General features: G+C 41.0%; 1 protein-coding gene across 14 annotated transcripts in view; it reads left to right on the plus strand.

Annotated features, from left to right (window-relative positions):
* DTNA (dystrobrevin alpha) overlaps nucleotides 1-12167 on the plus strand; it is a 221835-nt gene that overhangs the window by 54050 nt on the left and 155618 nt on the right. For 3 of the 14 annotated variants that reach the window (XM_085572079.1, XM_085572096.1, XM_085572078.1), the window contains exon 2: nucleotides 233-306. The exons of 9 other annotated variants lie outside the window; for them this stretch is intronic. The gene's annotated coding sequence lies outside the window, so the exon portion shown is untranslated. Of the gene's footprint in view, nucleotides 1-232; nucleotides 307-1626; nucleotides 1754-2460; nucleotides 2537-12167 lie in introns of all 14 variants that reach the window. 2 more of the 14 variants (XM_085572080.1, XM_085572081.1) reach the window with 2 other exon arrangements.

Genomic DNA, 12167 nt, shown 5'->3' on the forward strand with positions numbered 1-12167 from the left:
AGCTCGCTTTAACTCACTTGGCATCTCCATATTTTATCACCAGATGGTGACCAGCAGTTTAAAATCAAGATGCTCTCAGTTACCTATTCATGATGATTGGGCAATAGTGTACTTGGATACATCTCCCATCCGTGCTGCTTCAGCCCAGTACTCCTTGGTGCTCCTGCAGCCTGGCTCCAGGACTCGGCTCTGAGTATGGCAAGCCTTTGACTCTGCTTTTTCTCTGGGGCAGGATCTGATCTGGGCACTCTGAGGCAGACGAAGCAGGGAACAGATCGAACAATCGGAGGAGCATCATTTCAACGGGTAGGGTGTGGTGTTACCGGTCTTCGTGGGGAGTGCTTGCGTACTGGCAGTGGCTTAGAGAAATACAATTTATGTCTGAAAACATTCTGCTTGGAGTTAAAAAAAAACTGCTTTTGAAAATGTGGCTGGGTGCTCTTTGATACATAGTGCAGAGTTTTTGTCAGATAGTAGCAGTTTATGTTCAAGCTTTGAACTCGTGTGAGCAGCTGTACAATGTTATGAAAAGCAGATAAGAATCTGTCCTGTAATACCTTTGCTCTTTGCTACATTTAGTCACCTCCACATTGATGGAAGAGCACTGGGGATTTTAAAGTATGCGTTTCTGAAGCTTAAAAAAGAAAAGGAATTATGTATGGAATTCTATTGAGATTTTTAGCCTCTTAGAGTTAAGCTGAGGTGTTTTGTATGCTTCCTAATACCTTTTGGTACTAAAGCTCAAAGGGTAGAGATAGAAAAAGGCTGGTAAGTTATTCACACAACACTATTAACAGTGTAGGCTTGTTTTGGGCACCCTGAATTCTCTTTTGGTGTTGTGGGTGGCTTTTGCTTGGGGTCTTTCTGGTAGCTTTGTACTGACTGCTGCCTCAGCAGAAAACATTCCCTGTTTGTATTGCATAACAGTAGAGCATGAAAGTGCAGGAGACACTGAGTCCCACTGCATGCGGACACGGGGAGAGAGGGATGCTGCTGGCTGCACCTGGGCTGGGTGAGAGCTGACACCCGAGAGGGCAGGCAGAAACACAGGAACATGCCAGCCTTTTCCTGTGATCCCACAGCATCCTGAGAACTGGCCTCACGTGTCCCCACCTGGTGCCAGCAGCACAGCAGGCACATTTTGCACATTTCTGCTCCTTCTACTGTCCACACCAAGGAGCCTGTTGAATGCACCACTTTTCTGGTTTTGTTGGTATTCCTGGATTTCCCTCAGTGCAGGGCAAGGGCAGGGTGTAGGGGTGGTCTTACCTGGTCTGTCCCAGGCTGTGGGGTGGCAGCTTGGAACACACACAGGCATGGCAGGGCTCCTGGCATCCATAGCACAGACATGGCTGGGCAGTCTCACCTGCATATCTCTCCCAGTGGCAGAACAGCATGTCCTAGTGCAGGAGCTGTTCCTGCAGGCAGGGCCTGGCAGTTCATCCAGGGATTACAGGGCACATCAAATTTTACTACAGTTTTCATCCCCCTGAAGCCCTTCATATACACAAACAATTACACAGACTTCATAATTATTATGGCCTGTTAGACTGCTGTATAAATATTGTTACTACATTTTTTGAATTATTTTTTGCCTTTTGTGTTAATTCACACTTCACACTTCAGGTTTTAAAATGCCACTGCATCCATAGAAGACTAGATTGCTGTTGAGAGGAACGAAAATAACTACCATAACAAAGGGGAAAAAAAGTTTTATTTCTTCAATCTGATACAGTTAATGTAATCGTGGAAGGTAGGTGATGTCTTTGATGCCTGTCACTCCTTTGTGCTGATGCTTTCAAAATATTTGGACACAAGTCGTGGAGCTTTCTGCTCACCTGGGAATGAAAAAAGACATTCTGTCTGAATGTCCTTAGTTGCTGCTTTTTTTACATTACATTTTGGGTTAGTATTTCTGTAAAGAGGCTATACAGAAATCCCAGAGCAATTTAGGCCTCTAAGATTTCTCCATTCTGTAGTTCATTTTGACAAAATAATAGCCATATAGGTCTACATTAATGGATTATTGTGATACTTGAATATTGCATTCAAAACACTACATTTCAGTACAATTGCTCAAACCCAAACTATATAGGTAGAATATGTTATTTTCTGCATTCCTTTTATTTTGAACAAATCTACAACATTTAATTCTATCATTTTCTGGAAGAAAGGCCCCTTACTTTTGACACATTTTGTTCTGTGCTCTTTTTCTCCAGTGTTTAAGTCAGAATTAGGCTGTCCTCTTCATATTTTATTTGTGTTTGATATTTAGGAAGCAATAAGCTAACCTATGTGTTTTGTGTTGAGTCTGGATGACTAATTCCACAAAGATTGCTGCTCACTAGCTGATCACTGCACTTGAAATTTACTTTTATTGTCAAAAGTACTGAAGCCCTGAAGCTGAGCATTTTGGTTCCAAATGCAGATGACTGAGCTGAAAACACTTTTTTTTCCTAGGTTTTGGGACTGATAAGTGAGATTCGGGAGTCCCCACCAGGGTTGTATTGGAAGTAGTAGAAGTTCTGGAGAAGCTGTGAGGAAATTTTGTTTGAATTTGAGTGTGATCTGCTGTTAAGAGTTGTTCAGTGCTCTACTTACTCAATGCTTACAGAAAGTAATTCCTTTTATTTCTGACAGCAAAGAAAAATTTCATTCCCAGCAACTGCCTCAATCTCTTCCCTCACTAAAACAAAACCAACATCTAGGTGACTAGGTCTTGAAGTGTCATATCTGACTTATTTGGCAGTTGTTTTCTGCATCTTGATAGTTCTGGAATATGAACTTGAGGTTATCCCAGCTACTCTGGCCACCTCTCTGCTCACTAAAATAAAGACTGCCTGGTTTAGTCATTAATATTTGCTGAGGCTGCTTTTACATGTGCATTTACTCTGTTCAGAAGATCCCAAACTCTGCATGTAAAGGTCTGTGTTGGCATTTTGCAGTGAGAGTTTCCCTGCCCATGGGAATCCAGCCTTGTGTATGTATGTTTTTGAAGCAAATGGTTGTGGTGATACGTGCTGGCTTATCTGCTCAGCTTTTCGTCTGAATGGAGCCTTCCACAATGAATTGACAGCATGAAAAATCCAGTCCATCCTGTTCAGAGTTACATTCAGTCCTTTGTTAAAGCTGGTGCTGTTATTCATGCATGACTTTTGCTTCCATGTAAGTTTTATTGTACTTTGATCTCATGTAGCACCCAACAAACTTTTTAAAACCACTTACAGAAACTAGAAACCATTGTTTCACTGCAATTATAAAAGAACATGCAATGAATCACAAATGAGAATATTACTCAACAAGATATTCCTAGAAACAGGAGAGCATTTACATGCCATACAATGCATTAATCATTTATAAGGAGTCAGTTATTAAAATATTTTTTTAATACTCTGGATGTGAGGATGTGAAAAGCCTGTTATTGAAGATGTTTGTGGGCTTTTGAAACTTTCTTAAGCCTCCATGCTCACATTCTTGTCACAGATTTGAAAAGCAAAAGCTTGAATATAGTAGTTTGGATGACTCCAGGATAAGGTAGCTCTAGACTATGAGTATATATGTCTACATGTGTATATACACATATATAGATGTATGTGTACAGACCAATTCAACAAACTTTTTTCTTTAGGAGAAATCCACAGTGTGCTTGATGCTTCTTTACTTCTACAGAACTGCTCATGATCAAAGACTTTGTCTGCTGAGGCACTTTCACAGTCAGGATCTGTGGTTTGTAAGCAGATCTCTCAAATGAACGGAAGTCTGATCAGTCTAGCTGAGCTATCTCTTCTTCCCTGGGGTTGGCTTTAGACATACATTCTTATAAAGGACAGGCTGGGATGGCTAGGAGGAAAGGAAAGGAAAGGAAAGGAAAGGAAAGGAAAGGAAAGGAAAGGAAAGGAAAGGAAAGGAAAGGAAAGGAAAGGAAAGGAAAGGAAAGGAAAGGAAAGGAAAGGAAAGGAAAGGAAAGGAAAGGAAAGGAAAGGAAAGGAAAGGAAAGGAAAGGAAAGGAAAGGAAAGGAAAGGAAAGGAAAGGAAAGGAAAGGAAAGGAAAGGAAAGGAAAGGAAAGGAAAGGAAAGGAAAGGAAAGGGAAAGGGAAAGGGAAAGGGAAAGGGAAAGGGAAAGGGGCTCAGGAAATCTTGTTTTGAATTGCCTGTATGAAGGTATAGTGTCTCCACTCCACTGTTCAGATGCAGGACATGTGTCAGCAGACAGCAACATGAGCTCCCTCTGTCCCTTCCCCAGGCTGGTAGGTTGTACTCCAATGCCAGTCACAAGCTGCAAAGTTCACTTAGCACCACACTGTGCCCAGTGACGATGCACAGCATTTTAGTAACTGCTGAAGCTGAAACCAACTCAGAGCTGCCTTGTACCTGCACAGCTCAGGGAGGAAGTGGAGAAATTGGGGTTTGTCAGTCATGGCCCCTGGAGACATTCCTGGGATGGTGCACATTTGTGATGAAACCAGTAGAGTGAGGGACTTTTCCAGCACAGCATCTGGTCTGACTCCTACTTCTGGAGCAGAATTATTATCATTAAGAAAGAATGCTGTCACCCCTGTCTGAGATGCAGACAAGCACTCTTCCCTGGGCATCTCTGCCTCTGCTCCCCTTCTTTGGAGGGGAAACAGAGCAAGGGAAAGGATCAGCTGCAGACTGTAATTGTTCTGAAGCAGTTTTCCACTCCATTAATAGAATGAAGGTACATTCTGGGTCATTTAATTTCCCATGTTGATGTAGGCAACAAATCAGATAGATGTGTTGGGGAATTATTCACCACGTCTTATAACTCAACTTTTAAATAAAGAGCAGGACTTTCAAATATTGCAGGAAGTGGCAAAAGCAGCAGGATATAACAGATTAAACACTTCTAAACTATCTTGTTTTTTAAGTGTTAAAATTTGGGCAAAAGAAACTGCCATTTTTCTAGAAAGAAAACTGTGCAACAAGTATGTTCGTTCCAACCTAAATCCATTCTACTTGTCATGCTGGAAAATGCAGCAGTTGTGATTCCTGGAGCAGAATTTAAAATGGCAAGTATATTTAAATGAGTTTGTCTAGTGAAACTTGGCTAAAACTATCACATCAGTGGGACGATACTGTGAGAGCTTTACAATTTAAACCAAATTTCTTTTGGCTGTGCTGCCATCCTCAGCCTCATTGTGGTGAATACCCCACATGGATCATGCTCCATGCTTTCAGATCATTCTGCAGTGATTTTTCCATTTGTCCAATTTTCATGACCCCTCTGTAGGCCAAAGTGGTATGGGTATGTGCCATTCACAGAGCCTCTGCTTGAGGAGTGGTGAGAGAAAGGCATTCCCTCTTGTTTTCACCTGGCCAGCTGCATTATTGAATAAACTGGATGGTGTGGTTGTGGGGCAGGGAGGGGAGATGGTGTTTGACAAAGATCAAAGTGAAGGTATTCCAAGGTGGCTTTGTGGTTTAGCTTTCCTCATGGGATCAAATCCCAAAAGAGATCAGGCTGCCCACATGTTAGGAAAGGAACCACACCCCTAACCCCTGCCTTCTTCTGACAGCTACTGCCCTCTGCCCTAATGCCTTTTTGGAAAGCACATCTGTTCATTCATAAATGCATTACTTTTTCTCTCTTAGATAACCCTGTTTATGCTCTAGAAGTATTGGTGGTAGGACACAGTGTATTACATACATAAACTTCCCATGGTTTTAAATGCAATATTACTCTTCGTGTCTTTTTTCAGAGATGTTGTGCATCTCTAACTCTGAAGGCCATGGAAAGTCTACATTGTAGTCACACATTACTCTCTTTACCAGGTATCTCCTGTTCTATTTTCAGTGCCAGACCTCAGTATTCACAGTTCAACTATTTATTGAAGGTGAATTCCTTATCCTCTGTCTCCTATTTATCAACTCTTGTGCTTGTAATTTATCCTTGTTTTATGCTGTCATATGCATGATCCAGAAGAACAGTTCTTTTGACCCTGTAAAAAAACTGATGGGTAAAATGGCTCAAAAAAATAATCTACACTGGAAATCTTATTAAAAGTAAAATTCAAGTCGTTATTCTGAAATTGACAGTCCGTTTCATTCACCTGTCCAGGGCAGAATGGAAGGTCAACTAAAATTTGAACCCTTGGTAAGGAAGTGTCACTTCATATTAGTGTAGTAGGCAGTCCAAAGATAGGATCACACATTACTGAAGGTAAGAGGTGCAAAAACCCACTTACAGATATAAAAGCAACATCCTGTACAAGTATAGTTATTGAGTAGAACATTGGTATTATAATCTCTCCAATGACAGCTTTATCTGACTGTAATTCATAATGAAGTAGAGTTTCTGGTGTGTCAGGCATTCTCTTGACCTGATGCAAGAACTTTACAGCTTAACTTTATAACCTCAGAAAATTAAATAGGTTATCACAATCCTAAATCTAGCCTTTCCCAGCCTGAATATACTCAAATTCCTGTAATACCCACTATTTATTACAATGGAAACTTAAAAATTCTAAAGTTTTGTCTTTTTGTTGTAGCTGACATGTTAAGTGTCTTAACATGTTACAAGGTACTTGTTTGTTGGTTTTTATTTTGGAGTTAGCAGAAAAAAAGTCAAGCTCTTAAATCTTCACCAGTTTTCATTTCATTGGAGTTGTTCTGGGAATTGTAAACAATACATTCAGAAATTAGCTCCTAGGTGGGATCTTTTGTGTCCTATGTGTGTCACTGTAGAAACATTTTAGGTCTGTCCAGTGAATTAAGAAAGGAGACTTCAATGCCAAGTGCTCTTTGTAGTCACACAGATAGATCTGAGGCACGGTCCTGACCATGCTGTCATCACATGGCTCTGCAAACACTCATTTACTGCCTCAGAGGAAGGAACTATTTTGCTCCTCTTTCTCCAGAGGTTGGTTTGTGTGAAACCTGCTTGAGTTTTCCTTACAGCATGCTGATAGGATTGCCTGTTGCTTGTCCAGGGATCCTGTTTCTTGCAGCTAATCTGAACATGCATCTCAGGTTTCTTTTCAATCTGCTGAAATACGACTGTGATAATTTTATCTCGACAGCCTGTACGGCTCCACTCATGTTCAAGCGTCAGTCTGACTGGCTGTGGGTTTCAGGCACATGACCTTGGGAGAGGTAGAGACTACTCATGTTGTGAAATCCTTCTCTGTCAGGGCGATATGTGTGTGCATGTTTGTGGTATAGCTTTGTAATGCCATGGCAGGCACAAAAACTGTCCTTCAGTGTCTCTCGCTGGCCAGGGTAGTCACAGAACAGTTTTACTGGGCTTGTCCAGGTTCAGCTGGCAGCTCTGCCTGCTCTCTGCTTCCCTCCTGGTTTTATTTTACTGCTTGTTTTCAGCTCAGTGGAGGGTAGGTGATAGTGTAGTCCCTGATAAATAAAATGTATAAATTCCTGACTATGTAATAGATTGGTAGCACCACCAATTAGGAAAGTTGCCCAGCAGTTCCCATTATAGCACCTTAAAGTTTTTCAAGTATTTGTAAAACTTTTAATGTCTGAACTGAAATTTTTCTAGCCAGCTGTTTTCCTCAGCCTGAGTATTTTTGGAATATTTCAGCAAAAGTGATTCAGTATGACTGAGAACAAGATTGGCACAAAAATAAGTTGGGTTTCTTCACATTTAAAGAAAACCTTAGGTTATTTTCTTTGGTGTGCTTTAGTGTTCAAGTTGGGTTTCTTCACATTTAAAGAAAACCTTAGGTTATTTTCTTTGGTGTGCTTTAGTGTTCTTGTACACTGGAATAAGGATGTAAACTTCAGTAGAACACATGACCTTTGCATGAGTAGTACTTCTCTTATTTGTCCCTTGATTTGTGGAAATTTTCCCGTTTGGCCTATACAGTAGCCCTCAGGGGAAAATAAATCCAGAGCAGCTTATCCAAGTTAAAAAACCAGCTGCAGATGAAAATCCTTGATGGAGCCAATCTCTCTACAGGTGCTGGGGAGTCTCCCAGTATGCTCGTGGCACCCAAGTTGTTCCTTGGTCCTTGAGCAGTTGTCAAGGTTTCTGCTGTATTTGTCTTCACATGGATTCAGGTGCACAGGTGTGTGCTGAGGAGTCAAGTGCTGTACCCCCAAGTCTTGTACACACTGAGGGCAAAGCTGCAGTTTCACAGGCAGCCTGAACTTCGACACCTCCAGTCCCTTAAACTGAGGCTGCTAAAGCAAACAAACACATAGCATTCTTCTTCCTGAAATCCTCAGGAATAATTCTACAATATTGTCCTTGTTTTGTGGAGTGAAGGTGACAGAACCTCCAGTTTTTTAGTAGTAATTACACTGCCTAGCATTCAAAACAACTTTGATAGAAGATCCTGAAGCACACTGGGCTTTCCCATCTTTCTCACATGATGTATGCATGACATCTATGCTTCTGGCAGCATTCTGGTAGGGCAGGCAGGGAATGGGAGAGGAACTCTACTTGTTCTTGGACAGCACTGTCTCAGGGGAAAGAAAGTGGCTTACATTCTAAGTTAATTTCCATTTTTGTTTATGAAGCCCAGCTTTTCAAAACTCCTGGGTTTTACTATACTTCCAGCCATTAGCTGAACAGATGTCAGAAAAAGACAAACAGAAGGAAGATAAATATGTGAACATTTCAAAACTTTGGTTATGGTGCATTGGCCAGTACTGAGTATAAAATAATCCTGCTGTCATTAGTGTGTTTGATGTTAGGATTATACCTCTGTTCAGCTCTGCATTTTTTGTTGTTGCTGTTCTCTTTTAGCAATCTCACTTTTCTTCAGAAATAGCCTTTTGATTCAATATCTGATTTGTTCATTGTGGTCAGATGAATGTTATTTCCTACTTAGTAAATTCCTGTAATGTCATGCTTACTGTATTTTATTCCCATTAGTAGATTTGCTTGAGATCAATGTGAACGTTGCATGGTCAGGTTAGCAAAGAGTTAATATTTTTTACTGAGCTGCGTAATACTTCTGGATACATTTCTCTGTTGATCCCCCAATCCTCTTAGGTCTGCCTAAATAAGTTCTTTATGATGGAAAATAACTTTGCAGTTTATAATACTGTGAGATCACTTCACCCTCAAAAGATCATCTGTATATAGTCCTTCTTACTTTCAGACTCACTGTTCCTGCTCCAGTTTCCTCTCTGGTAGTAATGGTTTAAGGATAAATAATAGGTGAAGTTTGCAGGAAATAATGTTTTTTACAAATTCAACTTGTACCTGAAAACACGGACAAAATTCTGGCAAGTGGGAGTCATAACATCTTAAAGAGATGCATAAATCAACAGGTCCTTCCCCCAGTTGTCTGTAATTTCACTGGAACCCATGTTTTTGACTTCTTGATGGAAAATGTCCTGGCCAAGGCATAAAGAGCATGGAGAGGGTATATCCCAGTGACTCCAGTCTACAAACATTTTCCAAAGTTACAAAATTCATCAACTGAACAACTAAAAATACCATAGTTGAGTGGTTCATTAAATTTTATTAATGTGAGGCAGATTTTCCCACTACATAGGAATACATATTTGGAAACAAGTAAAAAGAAGACATCCTGCATCCCAGAAAATTATTCCAGACAAAGGTTGCCTTCCTGATGTCTTCAGGGAAACCATCAGTTTTACATACTCTAACTTGTGTTGTGACCTACAGGCCGTGGTATAGCAATGTATTAAGAGATTCAGAAAGCTGTGCTGAACTCAGTCATTATTTCCATGCAAATCCTACCTGAATAAATGGATTACCAGCTGCTTAGACAAAAATATTTCAATGAAGACAGGAGAGTAACTCGTAAATTCCATGCATAAACATATTTCCCACGTAATAATGCAGGGAAATTGTTAACTTCACATTACAAAAAGGAAGGGTGCTGAACAGCATGAGCTGATGTGCAGATACGAGCAACTGTGAGTTTATATTGCTGTTGCGAGTGGTTTAGTGTATACAGAAATAACTGCTGTGCAGGCCAGGCTGGGTGCCAGAGTCGTCATCTCTGCTTGTATGGTGCTGAGGTTGCCAGCACTTACCCTAAAGCTGGCGTCGCTGTTGGCATAACAGAGACTCGCAATGTTTGCTTTGATGTCCGAAATACAGTGCAGTATATAGGCAACTCCTTTCCAAAAGGAGTGGCAGAGATACAAATCTTCATGTCTGTGATGAGAAGTAGCAGCTGGGTGTTTGCTGGAGGCCAGAGAGGGCAGTGGGAGAGCAGAGCATGAGAAGAATCTTTCTGTTGGTGTCTTGCTGATTCCCAGGTGCTCTGACCAGAGCCTGACCACAGCATTTTGTTGGGGCGAGTCCAGAGGAGGGCCACAAAGTTGGTGAGGGGACTGCAGCACCTCCTCTATGAAGACAGGCTGAAAAATTTGGAACTGTTCAGCACAGGAAAGAGAAGGTTGCATGGAGACCTCACAGGAGCCTTCCAGTACTTGAAGGAAAGAGAAGGTTGCATGGAGACCTCACAGGAGCCTTCCAGTACTTGAAGGAAAGAGAAGGTTGCATGGAGACCTCACAGGAGCCTTCCAGTACTTGAAGGGGGCCTACAGGGAGGCTGGAGGGGGACTCTGCATCAGATCAGGAAGTGTAGTGACAGGGCAAGGACTAATAGGTACAAACTGAAAGAGGGGCTGTAATCCCATCCCTGGAAGTGTTCAAGGCCCAGGTTGGATGGGGCTCTGAGCAACCTGGCATAGCGGAAGGTATCCCTGCCTTTGGCAGGGGAGTTGGAACTAGATGGTCTTTAATGTCCCTTTCAACCCAAACCATTCTATGATTCTGGGATTTTGTTAGCAAACAGAATTAAGGCTTCCATCTACAAATGGGTTCACAGAAAAAGGCTTAAAAGAAAGAAAAAAAAATGTCTTAGGTCCAAAAAGATTTAAAATCTTGGCTGTGTAACTGAAAGTAAAACTCTGTGACAGTTACTCTCCAATCATATTAATCAAGTGGCCTTTAAACAACAAAACCATTCAGATTATCAGCTGGGAAGTGGAGTTGGGATGTCAGCTGAATAGATTCACTCTACTGACAGTAAACATAACTTTGGAGATGAAACTTTGCCTCTGGCTGTATGATAAAAGAAGTAAAATTCCCACTCTCTGATAAGGTATATAGTTCTCAGGATATGTGATACCATGAGATGTGCTCCTCATCTCCAGAATTTGCACTTTACACAGCAGAGCAGAAAAAACAATATAGGCACTGCATGAAGAAATGAGATACATCTCATTCATAAGAAGTGCCATGGCATATGTCATCAGTTAATAGGCAGCACAGCATGTACCAAAACTACTTTGAAAAATACAGTGTTGTTTGAAGTTTTTCTTTCTAGCTAAAAGGTACTTTCACTCCTTCTACACTCAGGAGCAGAAGCTAGTATTTTTTAGAGCATCTTTGTTTTCATACTCTCCTAGGATGTATCCTACCTTAGTACTACGTCTTTTCATCTGATAACTTCTGTTTGGAATTAACAGTACTTGAATGTAAAATACTGATTCCTAGAGAAGCTATTAAAACTGAAGCTTACTTTTTATGAGGCAAAGCAGCCTGCATGAGTTCTGTTTATGCATTGCTTTGTCTTGTCAAACAGTTTTGTTTGTATACATCCCAGAGCATGGTAATTTCTTGAAGGGGAGTGATTTCTGTCTTTGTTTCTTGCTACAAGTGAATGGTCAGTGCTAGAGAACAAGGTCAGACTTTACCTTAATTGGGTCAGATTCTGGTTTCTGAGAGCACCTGAGCGTTCAGCTCATTTAAAAAATAGCACAGATGCAGTGAGTATAAAGGATATAATCTCTGTAAAAGTAGCTTTAGGTCTGAGCAACCTGTCAGGATTCTCACTTATGGCTATGGATGACATGTATTAAAGACTACAAGGAAAGCTGCAATTCTTTCAGGTAAATCAGCTGGTCTGATTACCATTATTATTAATACTTTAGAGGGAAAAAGCTGATTTGGAAATGAGCTTTTTTAAGCAACATGTCATTTTTACATAATTTTGGAAAGAGCTCTGGCATCCATATTCCTATATCTAACTAAAGAGTTGGAGACCTCAACATCCTAAATAAGTCACTGACTGACACTCTTTTCTAGTAAACACACCAGAGGTTTGCCTCTGGCACCAGGACAAGCTGGGATGGCACAGCACATGTTCATACCGCTGAACACAGTCTCTGGAATGAGTGGCTACAAGCAAACAGCC

This window comes from Lonchura striata, chromosome 2 (genome assembly GCF_050655825.1).
Source record: "Lonchura striata isolate lonStrDom1 chromosome 2, ASM5065582v1, whole genome shotgun sequence".
Lineage (NCBI taxonomy): Eukaryota > Metazoa > Chordata > Aves > Passeriformes > Estrildidae > Lonchura > Lonchura striata.